This window comes from Chlorocebus sabaeus, chromosome 9, assembly GCF_047675955.1.
Source record: "Chlorocebus sabaeus isolate Y175 chromosome 9, mChlSab1.0.hap1, whole genome shotgun sequence".
NCBI classification, from domain to species: domain Eukaryota; kingdom Metazoa; phylum Chordata; class Mammalia; order Primates; family Cercopithecidae; genus Chlorocebus; species Chlorocebus sabaeus.
The window spans coordinates 84,096,807-84,111,643 of NC_132912.1; the positions used below are offsets into that span (position 1 = coordinate 84,096,807).

Genomic DNA, 14,837 nt, shown 5'->3' on the forward strand with positions numbered 1-14,837 from the left:
ATAATTTTTTTTAACTTGAGTAGTGACTATCCTTGCATCTGTACAATATTAGCACAGTGCACAAATCAGAGTGTGTAGTGAGTTTCTGTGTGTGTGTGTGTGTGTGTGTGTGTGTTGTGTGTTGTAAATGTGGTGCCCAGATCTCCACCTTAAGACTGAAATACTCCTTCCTTAGGCTGCCAGGATTTCTGCTTTCTGATGACTCATAGATGAGTCACTCTGGAAATTCCATTTAGCCAAAGAGAGCAACCTTTCTCAAGGTTATGCCTCATTAGATGTGGCTGCAGCTCACATCTAATGACTGGATGATATGGCTACAAAGGCCCTTGCTTTAGTTCAACATATATCATCTGAATGGTTAAATGTGACAGAGTACTCTAAAAGATGCTACAATTCCTTCCATGCTCTCTTACAATGTGGCTTTGTTTATCTCATCACTAACAGGTACCTCCTATTTTGCATCACATTGAATATCGGATGACCTGTGACAGGCTTTGACTAAAAATGTGGCAGAAATGATGTCCTGGCATTTCCAGAGATCAGACCTCAAGAGACCTTGCAACTTATCACTTACCATCACTTCTGGTATTGCACTTAGTAAAATTATACTTCTTTTACTCAAGACCCTAGTCCAGTGGTCTCCGTTCCAGAAGGGAAGTCCTTATATCAGGGGCATAGTAAGTTTCACATTAAACTGTGGGTTATGACAAACACCTAATAACTTTGTATTCCTTGTGCCAAGAGATCGGGAAGAACATTACAAGGAGGTAAAGCTGTTAATACCTACTGGGGACAGTGAAGTATACAATTGGCACCAAGATGATCCAGTGCAGGATCTCTTGCACAGTTCTCAATACTTTTGAAGGTGAAGAAAAAGAGCATGAAGATCAGAGGTGTGTAGATTTCTTAGGGGTGGTGGAGTAAGCTACTATATGAGCAGATGCACTAATGGAAGGTGAGGGGAATCTAGAATGGGTACTATAGGAGAAAGATGTTGAATTTCATTTGCAGCTGCTGAAGCTTTACTTTGCTCCAATGATTGGCAAGTTTTTCTAGGATACAAGACATCAGTACTTGGGAAGCTAAGGTAGGAGGATCACTTGATCACAGGAGGTCAAAACTACAATGAGTGGCGATTGTGTCACTACACTCCAGCCTGACAACAGAGAGACACCCTGTCAAAAAAAAAAAAAAAAAAAAAAAAAAAAAGAAGGAAAGAAAGAAAAGAAAAAAAACCATAATTCTAGTGAAACTATTCCCAGTTTGCATAAATGTATTATATCAAGCAAGTCAATCAAAGATGTACAAAGCTTGCACTAAAGAGGATGCTGTGCTGTGTCACTCAGATCCCCTTTCAGTACTGAGGACTTAATTCCCATGAGAGCTGAAAGTGGTAGCTGCTCCTCACTTGTAGCACATAGGCCCTCACAAATTTCCCAAAGGAAGCCAGCTGTTTGCTCAAAGTCACCTCAATCAACCCCTCCTATGATAGTCAACATTCAAGCACTCATCAATAAGAGAGCCCAAAGCCCAGACTCCCTTGCTTCAATCTAAGGCATCTCTGAAGGCCATCCAGGTTTAGAATTTCTCTGAGTTCTGTCAAGATCGCTGCTGAAAATATACCACAGTAGTTCAACTCCTCCCTCTACTCAATTCTGATTCTGTCACTGCTTTATAAACTTGTAGTTCTGAAAGCCATCCCCAGTAAACCTCCGCATGCCAGTATCTGTTTCAGAATCTGTTTCTGGGCAACTAAATTTACAAAAGAGTGTTTAAGTGTTGGGAGTCAAGAAAATACAGCTTTGTCAATGTAATCAGAGTACTGCCTGCAGAGTTTTAACATCATAGTTTTGAAGTTAGGATTTGAACAATGAGGGCCTCCTTCTTTGCTTGAGAGTGGTAATAATATAATCTGAAGTTCAGGGCTGTGAAGAAGTGGACTAGAGTATTACTATTCTCTTTGTAGGTAAAACTGCATCTCTCATGCTTTATTTTCTTTCACTAAATGTTTTCTTTCAGTACCCTTGTTCAGTACATCTGGGAGAAAATGTGACTGTTATAAAGTCCCCTTAATTGTTGAAATGAGAGAAGTCACCTTGTTACTGCCACTAATGTAGAGATTCACTGTCAAGGGGTTATTTTCTCACCAAGGTCATTGGCTAGAGAACATGTTTCATAATTGCTCTTGGCACAGGGTGAGTGATATAGATAATGGACGAATAAGGAAGCCCCAGAAACAGTGCACTCAAGGGATGATGGACTCCAAAGTGTAGCAATGGACAATTCTGTGCATTTTGCTGATTGAGCAGATCACACACTATAATCAAGACAAAATATATGTAAGCATATAGGTACTCTGTACAAAATGTCAAGAGAAATGACTGCTCTTTTTCTGATAAATACAATACACTAAAATAACAATTAGACTACATTCATGTGCTAATTTAAAATATACTGTAGAAATAATAGGAAATGGACAACAACTAAAAATGGACAACATAAATACCTGAAGAAAATTCTAAGATAAATTACTGGGCAGGAAGAAAATCTACTCTAAATTGCAGAATATAAATTTCATATTACCTCCTTTAAAAAATAATACTCTTGGTAGTCATCATTTTTTGAATGACTTAGCTGAAATGGTCACTTCTTATTGGCAGCGGGGTACAGTCAGTGATTCTGGAATTGACAGGTACTCTGTGACATATGAAAAAAGTGAAGTGCATTTGAAAATTTGGTAGTGACCTTAGTGTTTCCCTCAGCTTGACTAAACTTTTAGGCAGGCTTCTTCCTGACTCTAGGCCCTGACCTTCCTTTTCTTAGACCATTTACTTTTGAAATTTTCTCTGCCTTTTTGAGATGTAAATCTTCTTAAAAGCCTACTGCCAATTTTACAACCCAAGGATGTTTTTCTCAAGGACCTGAGAGTCATCTCATTGTAATGTAATCATCAAGAAAGACAGTGTAACTATCTCCCAGTCTCTAGGGGAGAGTAGAATTCTAGCTGTGGTGGTTGCCCTGCTCCAAGTTATAAAACTAGATGCTGTCACAAATTTAAAAGAAAGTTTACTTTTCCTTTAGAGAAAGATAATTAACAAACTCAGATGGTCTATGATTCCCTGCCCCTAGCTTTTAAAAACTCTCCTGTTCTTTTTTTCCAGCAAAATTGAACCTAGAGTTCTTACCTTTATCTCTATTGTAATAACCATAAATAAAATTTTTCTTGCCTGTTTTTTTCTTGCAAGTTTTGCTTTGAACAACAGCATCAGATAATACTTGAAAAAAAAAAATGTCCAAATGCTGCAATATCAATTCTTTATAAATCAACATTTGGTAAATTTATGTGTTTTATTTGCCAATTAGCATTACTTTTGCAGCATTCCTTACCTTCAGAACTAGTCACTAGGTAGCAGCTTGGACACATCACTGAAATTAGAGACTCATCAAAGAGTCATAAAAGCTCTTAAAGGCAATGTTTATCTCAACAGTCACACAGGGATCAGTGTCTATGAAGGAAGACAGCACCCCAGTGACCCTGAATCCCTTTATAAGTATAGGTGAACCTCCTGATAAAAATTTCACAGCCACTGAAATTATTACAAGGTGCTGAACATTATTCATATTTTATACTATTTTTATCCAAGCCTGCAATATTCATTGTCTTTTACAATCAGAGTGGATGAGTGGCTGTACCGAAAGTTTCATGGCACACTACCATGAGCGGGATTGTGGAATGGTACATTTCCTTTCATTTACATCAGTTAGAGAAGTTGTCAGTAAATTCTTGAAAATCTCTAATTTTTACTCATGACTCAACTCTATATCGATGAATTTAACTGCATCATTTAGCTAAAAATCAGAATACTCTGTAGCCATACATAGTCTGAATTTAACTGATAGATTTGAGATGTCCAATCTTTGTCCTAAAAGAGGTTATTAAATTGCTTAATTATGTAATTCTTAAGCTTTTGGGAATCACAGACACCTTGAAGATGTAATCAAGCTATTTTGTTTTTGGCCATGGTAGGAATGATTTTTAATATTTCACTTGAAAAATCTGCTTTAAGAATTCAGAACAAGGAAAAATCATTCTTCCATGTGAATAGCTATGCTTCCTTCTCTCAGGGATAGCGGGTGGCTTATCCATGGACTCCTTTGTACTGGAAGCCAGTGTCATCACTACAAACAGGAGGCATGGCTCCCCACTTAGGGCCACCTGGGAGAACACTAAGGATAGTCGGGGGGCACAAGGGGCAGGGGCAACATAGGCCTGAGCCTTTATTGTGTTTTAGTTTTGGAGGCGAGAAGTCCAAGATCCAACTGTCAGCATGGTCAGGCTCTGGTGAGGGCCTTCTTCACCATCATATTACATGTCCACAAAATATTAGGGAATTCAGACTCCCCTTACAGCCCCTTCTTTAATCCTGGTAAAATATGCCCAAATACAAGCCCCTCATAAATTGGTACACATTATGGGATTTAGCAAGGTAAAATAACTTTAGATTAGACTTTTAATTAGTTTTAGCATTAGAACCAGAAGACCGTCTCAGAACATTAGTGAATCCTAAATTGTGCACTTACTAACTTCATACCATCTAGAAAAAGTTTAAATATCAACTGGCTTACTCTAAAGCTTTCACAGTACATAACACAGTACATATAAATTGAATATGATTTAATTTATATTGTTATAACTTCATAGCCTTGGAATACACCTTTTTATCAGTGTCCGTTTGTTTTCTCCAGAAACTTAACTCTCCATGGCCTCTACTTAAATTATGTTTCCTCCACTTTCCTGGTCATTTTGATTTTTCTCTGACACCATAGTTTCACTTTTCTAGGTCTCTATGAAATTTGGGTTAGATGTCCAATAATTCACAAGCAGAAAGACACAAAAGTAAACTGTTTTTAATAATCTTCATTATATATTTAGAAACTATTAGCTTTAGAAGAAATAGTAAAAATAATTGAAATAGAATCAAAATGAGAGGAGATTGGAAAGCCTTCTTGACATCACTTAGATTGTTTGTTTCAGAATTTGTCTTCCTCTTCCAAATATGACTTACTGAAATGAGTAGTGCATCATATTTGATTAACTTCTCCTCTTCTGAGACAACCTGTACCTTTAATTTTTAAAAGTTTGTTGCAAAGCACCAGCATATTACCCTTTAATTCACATTTTAAATTTTAAAATATTAATTTGTGATCACTAGTTGTGTTCAACAGGGGAATTTAACAACAAAGATAAAACATATATTCTTTATTAATACATATTTTCTATTCTGTCCTTTGAAATGAGACTGATGTGCTGTGGAAGGTCATGCGTGCAAAGATTCAATGCTTTATCTGTGACATATGCAGTCAATGCTGATTTGATGAAGCTGGTGGGTAAGAACCTCAAGAACAAAATTTCTAAGTACCTGAATTTAATCTTATAAATTGTTGAGCCAGGATAAGTAGCTATAAAATTTATGTTAGATTTCAAATAATTTTCAATATTAATAATAAGATAAAATAGCCCAAATAATGAAATCATATGAGGAATAACAGCTCCTGATGAAAGTAATTTTACTGAACCAGGAACACTGTATTTATTTTAGAAAATAAAAATGGCATCTGTATTTGAAAAAAAAAGAAAGAAAACTTCGTAACTTTGAGTAAACAACATTGGTCTAAAGAACTGTATAGGAAGAAAGTAAATATATATGTCCATTTGGATATTTTGTACTTAAAATGAACACGGTGCTTGAAATATTTCCATTGTCAAGAATAATCAGTATGGAATAAAGACACAGAAAAAAATTAGAAGCAGGCAAGCCTTCCTTAGATGCTTTTTTGAGCTCATATGTTTAACTGTGATTGCTCTACCACTAGATGTTTATCCATAGGGGTGCCGGGTCTTATAGTCTACACATCTTTACCACACAATTAAAGGAATAAGTGATGAAAAATGAGTTCGATTTCTAAATTTAGGAGCCTGAAATATTTTCCTGTTAATGGGCATATAAACGATACATTTAAACTCCTAGATATTCTGGTTACTATGATTACATAACAAAATATGTTATCTAAATATTAGTGGCTTAAAATATCAATATTTTAGTTTGTTCACGTATCTTCAATTTGGGAAATATTTCACAGGTGCAACTTGTCTCTCTTTCACAGAGTCTCAAGTGCAATGATTCAAAAGCAGAGGCTAAAGTCACCTGAAAGCTCATTCACATGTCTAATAGTTGATGGTAGGAGAGCCAAAATAGTTGGTGATTGGAACAATAGAACAATTGGGGTTCCTTGGACAGTACAGTCTTCATGTGGTTTTTTCCCATGGGTTATCAGCAGCATGGATGATTCAGGTAACCAGAGTTTTTACATGTTGGCTCAGAGGTTCCATAATGCTTGTTCTGAGAGAACCAGATGAAATGTGTATTGCCTTCTCAGACCTAGCCTTGGAAGTCATCTAGCATTAGTTCCTCTGTACTATGTTGGTCTACACGATTAAAAAGGAGAGCAAATTTAGACGCTTATCTCTAAATAGAGGGATGTTAATATTGTATTTCAAGCATTTAGGATATGATGTATATTGGTATAGCAAACTTTGGAAAATACAATTGCTGTATAAATGATACATCTCACTTACTTTAGCTTTAAAGTTATTTATTTTTAGCACTAGGTTTAATATTACAATATTACTGCTTGGAGGAGTCATGGGAATTTTTTTTTAAGCTACCGAGTCCTTCATATATACCAGGTGCTGTGATAAGTTCAGCATCTCATGTTATCCCCTCAATAACTTTATGAGATAGTTACTAATGTTCTTCTCATTTTTCAGATGATAAACCAAAGATTTAACAGGGTAGATAATTTTCCACAGGTGTATGGTGAATGCACCGTTTGAATTCATATGTGACTGCTGAGTAATTGCTCTTAATAGCTCAGCTACACCAATACAGGTCCCTCAATTTAGGAAAACACGTTTCAGAAATAAGGTGATTTACTCAAGATCACACAGCTCCATGATCATTGACCTGGGACTAATGTTTAAAGATCTCTGAATCCCTGTCTACACCAGGCTGTTTTTTAATGAATTAAGTAGAACTCAAAATCCTTGAAGGTTTGTTTGCAAGAATTTTTTATAAGGTAACATAATATTTAAATGGATCAGAGTAGGACCAGAGTTTACTCTGGATAATAAGCTAGGCAGGCTGCCAGATCCCCAATGATCAATTCTCTTGATGGAAATGCTCACAAAATTGTTCTTGTTACAAAGGCTCATAGTATCTGTGCCAATACATAACAATGTACCCATGCTACCTCCAGGTGGTGCCCTCAGTCTTCAAGAAAGTCCTAGGATGACCTCCAGCCAATAAATAAACTCAGTCCTAAGTATATACAGATACTCTTGGCCACTTTTCGTGCTTTTGATTTTTTTTTTTTTTCTGTCTCACTTGAACTATATAAGGTCTTTGTGGTCCTTCTTTTCTTCTATGAAAATTAGATTTAAATTAAGAAAAGAAAGCTCAGTAGTTTTAAAACTGAATATGTCTATTGAGTTTCAAAACAACCTCATTTAAGATAAAAGATGTAACTCGATTTTTAAAATACAAAAACGAATTCTGAGTTTTAAAGCAATATGCCAAATAAAATTAAAGACAAATTAAATATTTCACCTTGAGACTTTTGGACTAAAAATGGTGTTTTCTGCACTCTTCAATTTCATTCCTTTTATGTAGAATAAATATGCCTTGATTTCTCCAGTATAGTTCTAATTCATCCTTGTTGTCCTGATGTCATTATTACTGGCATGTTTTTTGACTCTGAGGAGTGTTTTGGTTTGAATGAAAAATTCATCCTTCCTTGGTGCTTCTGGAAAACCAAGCTGAAGCCATAAGTTCCCCTTACCCCACTCTCCACAAGACGTTAATTTGACTAATATCTTGACTAATCTCTGATTGGGTGAAATGCTTTTCTTTTTGTAACGAATGTTTAGGCATTACTGTGTGTGTGTGTGTGTGTGTGTGTGCACGCGCGCGTGTACAAGCAAGTTTGCCTTCTTTAGGAATTTGTAATTGTCTCTATGATCTCACAAGCCAAGGAGGTGGTGACAGATCCTGAGCCCCTGTTAGATCCAGTCTAACCCTAACACTCAACTCATGATTGTCTCAAGCTTAATTTTAAAAACACTTGGCCAGTCTGGTTTAGGTAGGATTTTTATTGGAGCAAATCATGAAATATTGGCTCAATTTTTCCCAAACCAGCAAAGGAGTTTATTATATAAATAAGAAGCTCAAAGGAAGACAAGGAGTTCTCCTGAGGCACCTTTGGAAACAGAGCCTCAAACAATGTCATTAGCACATCATCTCTTTCTTTTAATCTGTCTCTCTTTGTCTGTCTCTCCATGAATACGTTTCCTCCTGTCTCTCTCCTCTCTCTTCCCTATTAGTTGTACTTTTCTCTGTACAATTTTCATTCTTCTCAAGCAGTTTTCCCTGTACTGACTAACAACTCAGAAGAAGCTCCAGCCTTATATTATACCAGAGAATAACGTGATGTTTCTTTACCATCAGTACTGACAAAAGGTGGGGCTGGCCAAGCGTAGTGGCTCATGCCTGTAATCTCAACACTTTGGAAGGTCAAGGTATCAGAAGTGTTTGAAGCCAGGAATTCAAGACCAGCCTAGGGAACATAGTGAGGTCCCATCTCTAAAATTAAAATAAAAAAAAAAATCAAAACTGGAGGCTGATTCTTATTGAGATAGTTTAGGCTACATGCTCATTTCCAAACCTATTATTGTGGTCAGGAGTAGAGGCATTCCAATTTGCCAACCTTAATAATCATCTGTTTATCCTCATATCAGTAAGTGGTATTATTTATAGTCCAAAGACACAGACAGAGGATGGGAGAACAGTCTTTCTCTAAAGGAAAAAAAAAAAGGTGGTAAAGTGGGGAATGGGTGTTGAAAAACAAAATACCTAACTATGTATTGTCCTACTTCTTTGTTCAAGTTAAAAATGTACCTGCATTAAGTGAAATACAGTTTCTGCAATAAGAAGAGTGTTATTTTCCCACAAATCAAGCAAACTGACCTCCATCATAGCCAGTTACATTTAAAAAAAAATTATATTCCCATTCATCCTCAAATATATGGCTGCACATTTGTGATCGCATTTATTCCAAATATCCAGCATATGCCTCTTCAATTTTGGGCAGATTTTTAATTCATTGGGGATATTATTCTATCATCACTCTCTAAGGGCTGAGGCTATGGTTAGGAAATGCTCATTTTTTGCTGTGCTTTATGGAGTATATCGAGGTCAGAATAGATTGGCTTATGTAGGACACCAATAATGATTCTAAATTCAGGATTGTGCATTCACTAAAGCCTGAGCCATCTCCTCATCCTTATTTTATCCTGTACCCCGCTCTACCAGCTTCTTGCACAGTGGTGGGTGATTACTACAAGTATGTTGAATGGTACATTTCTAGTCTTAAATTTTAACATGTCATCTTAATAAAACAAGTAATTGAAAAGAAGACACAGTATCCTGAAAACCAGTTTTTTAATATACAGAAAGAAACAAGTCGTGACACAAGGAATTCAGATGTTTTCTGTTAGATAAATTAAAGAACTTAAAGCAGTTTGACTTATTTATGATACAAAAATTTATTAAGTGCCTCCTTGTGCCAGTCCCATATTATCTAATGTTGATTGCAAGGGGTCCCTAGTCTCAGAGTATAGTCTGTTTACTGAGGCACATGACAGAGAAAATCAATATATGCATGAATGATGTTCTTAATCAGAGGTGAACATCAGAATGACAGAGGTCTTTATCAACATTCACATTCCTAGGGGCAGTTCCTGAAGATTGGGAAGGTCTGTAGTGTAACCTGAGTTGTACAGACTTCTAAAGCTTATTCTCAGGTGTTTGTTGGCAGGAATGCCAGATTAAGTCTGGCTATTTTATTAAAAGATTTTTTAGCTAGAATGGCTCTAGGATCCCTCAAGCCCTTTCTAACCCCATATTTTTAAGTAAATATTAAGATGCTCTACTCAACCTGCACTCGAGTAGAGATGTAAAAAATTGTTAAGATGTATCACTAAAAATTTTTCCACTGTTTGCAGAATAGTAGGAAATGCCTGAAATTTTGTAGAATTTATAGAATTTTTTTTTTTTTTTTTTTTTTTTTTTGGAAATGAAACACATGAAACTGTAGATAAAGAAGAGTGCCACATTTTCTTAATCCAGTCTGTCACGGGGAGGGATAGCATTAGAAGATATACTTAATGTAAATGACGAGTTAATGGGTGCGGCACACCAACATGGCACATGTATACATATGTAACAAAACTGCACGTTGTGCACATGTACCCTAGAACATAAAGTATAATTTAAAAAAAGAAGAGTGATAGAGAATAGTGATTTAACTCTCCTATTTTGTTATGTTGCAAATTAATTCACGGGTTTATTTTTGTTGTGGTTGTAAATGTGATTTTAATATATTTCCCAATGTTATTGTTATGACTGTACATTAATCAGGAAACTATTTAATAGTCATTAAAATACCACTATTGTCCAGGGAAGTTACAATAACCTGTCATTGGAACACATATCTCTCCTCCCTTTCCTCCTTTTATTTAAAAGTGACAGAAACTCAAGTGATTTTTTTAAAAAGGAAATTTATTAATTCATGTAATGCAAAACCACAAGAATTAAGCTAAGCAATGCACTCTATCTTTCTTCCTCCATATGAAGTGGGAGGATGGGAGAAAATATCTATGGTTAACTCCAGGCTTGTATTACTATAGTTCAGCAGTCTCATAGAGGAGAAACTTATTTCATAGAGGAGAAACCAATTCAATATATGTAAACCCGAAAAAGAACAGCCAGCTTTTGTAATAAACCCAATCATTGGGGCCGTTCACCATGACCTTTGCATATGATACTGTGATTAGAAGTTCTACCAGAATGACATGGAATTAAATAGGGAAAAACAGTTCTAAAGAAACATGTATGCGTGTGTGCTTCTGTGTATGATTAGGCAGAGTTAAGGTGGGAGCTGCTTCTAACAGAAGAAGGAGAAAACGGGTGTTAAGTAGAATAAGTCAACAGATGTCCACTACATATTCTCTGAGTACTAATTTTCCAAACAATGAATGCATCTTGGCAGAAGGTTTAGACTCAGAAGTTAAGATTCTTCAGTAAAAACTTTGTTCCCTGGGGTGGTATTTTAGAAAGCCTACAGAAGTCACAGGAAAATATTGGCTTAATTTTATTTTTTTTAAAAAACGTCTATGGACAACAAGACAAAATAGTGTATAGAAATCTAATACTTCATTTAGTCATGTTAAAAGTATATCCAAGGGTTTTTTTTATTATAGCTTTCCATTTGTCACCAGCACAGCCTCAAATGATATTAGTGCCATCACTGCTTGTTTTGGATCTCAAATACATGGTATAATATCATCTTCATGCTGTCCAGCTTCATCACAATATTCCATTATGAGAATGGAAAGCCTTGTAATGAGAAACTTTCATCTTCTAATTTTTATCTTCCTTCTCTTTCTCCTTCATATTTGAAATCTGCCCTCTTCAATATGTGCAAACAAATTTAATATTTCTCAAACAGAAAATAGACCACACGTTTCTTAATATTCTTATCCTCAAGAACATGACACATAAAAATGACTTATGCCTTTTATATTTGCTCGTTTCTAACAATATTCTAAATTCTCTGAAATCAATGTGCATTTCATACTTGACATCAAAGAAAATTTGCTAGCCTATTTTTTATTACCTTTTCTTGAAAAGCTCTTAGGAATACAATGGCTCAAATTGATGGCATTCTAATAGCACAGTAATATGGAATTAACTTTCACAGGAAGAAAGAAGCTGAACAAATACATGTTCCATCAGAACAGCATTAGATTGCCTAGGTTAAATCGTGGTTTTGCTTCTCATGAGCTGTTTGTCCTGGGGCAAATTATTTTGACTTTCTGAGCCTCTCATCTGTAAAATAGCAATTCTATAATTATTTATGTAATGGAATTGTTGTCAGAATTAAATTGGTAATGAATTAAATTAATATTTAGAATAGTACCTGGCATGGGATACATATTATGTATGTATTAATTATTATATAATTTTTAATGTAATTATTAAAATTCTTATTACAGTTAGGCTGTTATTGACATTCTTATTCACAGTACTTTCAATCTGCAAATAAAACACTTATAAAGCAACAGAAGAAGTAGATTCCCATTCTCAGAATCGTGAGAGTTGGACTATTTACATCATCTGTTTGTAAATATGTAATCTAGAGTGGACTGATCATACATTACCTGAAAAGGCACATTTTAGTTTTTTTTATTTAAAAGAAAAAATACAATAAACGAAAGAGTCTGGTGTTATAAGAAGTGTCATTTGTTAACTGAAGTTATTGTGCTTTCTACATTAATAGAAAGCTTAACCAAAGAATAACTTTAATTTTTCAAAGGACTGAAAAATAACACCTTTGCTTTTGATTAACCACTGATGTATTGCTACAAAATGGAGGTGTTTTGTTCCTGCACTTTAGAGTCAATTGGAATAATTGTGCAACTGGGAATATGCTGTAACTATGACAGCAGTAGAACCTGATTACTTCACTGAAATTTGATTGAATTTTCCACCGTTAGGCCCCAGTTGATACAAACACCTAAATTCATGCAGCTACTAAACCCATTAAGTGAAGTCATAATATGCCATGATGCAAATGCAAGGGAGATTCTTTTTTTTAGAGAGAGAGAAAAATGTGTTAATTCTTTAAAAGATACAAACAAATGCTGAGGAAAATGATTATAAATATAAGACCATTAAACTCACTTTGGTTTTATATAAGACCATTTTGCTAAGAAGGTAAAGGCAGTGATGTTTAGATTCTTTAAGATGTCCACTCACTAATGTGCACTAGTTTTTCTGTTTTGTTTTTGTCATTATTAATTTTTAATTTTTTTGTATATGTTCTTTTCAATGTAGTATTCTAATTCCCCAAAATTGGTTTGGTGATATATGTTTGAGTGCTGGTTAGCTTAACCTTAGTAAATAATAATATAATATTAATTGGTAGGAAAAAAATGCTCAATAGTAGAGGCTAAGGCAACCCCATCTTGAATGCTAATCTACCACGTTGACTTCTGATGAGCCCCAATTCCAGGAAGGCCTCTATGTTTTCTAATTTATCTAGTGTTATTTGTGTAAGAGCAGGTATTTGCTGTAAATCTTTCCCTTAGATCAAACAACCTTGATGTTACCACACTCCAATTGTCCTACACATGCATTCTGAATCATCCTTTCCCTTTGGTGTTAATACATAAACTCTGGGTCTGTGGGATTATGGTCCATTGACCCACCATCTTGTCTTACTGTTCCATGAGACACACATGTGGCTTCCGTTTATAATTCCCTATTAAATGTTTCTTCACAAGAAACTGGATTTGCTAGCCTCTTTCTTCCACTTCTCAGCTTCCCTGAACGTTAGGGGAAGGTTTACATAGGCCTACCTACCACTGAACAGTGATTTTGTAAATCAAGGACTGTCAAACACATGTTCATATGTGTGTTTACATGTAATATATACTCAGAAAAAGTGAGAGTATTTTCGTGTGTCTTAATACCTAGCAATGTTGTATGGCATAAACTTAGTATGAAAAGGGGGAAATACCTACCACATACAACACTCAATACACAACTCAGGCAGACTTTAAAATATAGCAAAGCATAAAGAATAAAGGTTTTTTGAGACATAATTTCACAAATAAGGTGCTTATCCATATTTGGGTACTAAATCCTATTATCTATATTTGATGCTGTCTTCTACCCATGATAGTACTTGAAAAAAAATTATAATTTTGGATTTTGAGAATATGTGTAAAGAATTTATGAAGAGTAAGGTGATAATTCCATACTAAAACAATGATCTACATTTTACTGACCTATCAAGGATATATAGTAAATTTTGGTATCAGTCTTCAGTTCCTCCTCACCAAGGTTTTCATGATAACCCTTAACCTGTATGACTAAGGAAACAGTTCTTACTGGAACTAGTTATCTTCTCTTTCCTCTTGTGTACCCTATATTGTTGGGTTCAATACAATCTTACCTAAGTTATCTGCTTCTTTTTCCTATGTTCTTATTAGAGGCAGAATATTACTGTTGTATTGTAGAATTTGCCTGGGTCTTCACAGATCTTGATAATTTGTCACACTTCAGAACACAAATATAAGAGTTTTAGTACAGTATCTTTTAAAATTGATTTCCAAAGAATTACCTTTCTTTCAATGGATTTTCAGAATACTGGCAGATTGCCTTCCTGCTGATCTCAAACACATCTGCATAAAGCTTCAGCTCTTTGGCCTTGAGCGATCTCTCTGTTCTATTAGCATCTGGGTGTTTTTGTCTAACTGGCATCCTCAACATACAGAGACCATGACAGTCCTGTTCACAAACCATTTTGGTTCGAGGAATAATTTCACGCTTGAAGACAGCACTGAGAGGGTTCCTTTTTTAAGTAATGACACTTTTTTAGTAATAATATCAACATTTCTTTAGTTCATAATTATCATAACTTATTCATGTTAATATTTCATGAGATACACCTATTAAAGCCTACAAAATAAAGAGGAAGAATACCATAATTTATGGAACACATACCATGAACTTTTAATGACCAGGGTCATTGTAGAATATCAGTTAAGACAACCAATTAAAATATTTAGAACTTGCATAACTATATCCACACTAGGTGGATGTCAGATTAGCCATTAAATATCAAATAGGTGTTTAGTTGGTAATGTACAAATT

At 35.1% G+C, this 14,837-nt stretch overlaps 1 long non-coding RNA gene across 2 annotated transcripts in view; it reads right to left on the reverse strand.

The window, feature by feature from the left end:
- LOC119627935 (uncharacterized) overlaps positions 1-14,837 on the reverse strand; it is a 244,881-nt gene that overhangs the window by 77,920 nt on the left and 152,124 nt on the right. The gene's annotated exons all lie outside the window — the stretch shown is intronic.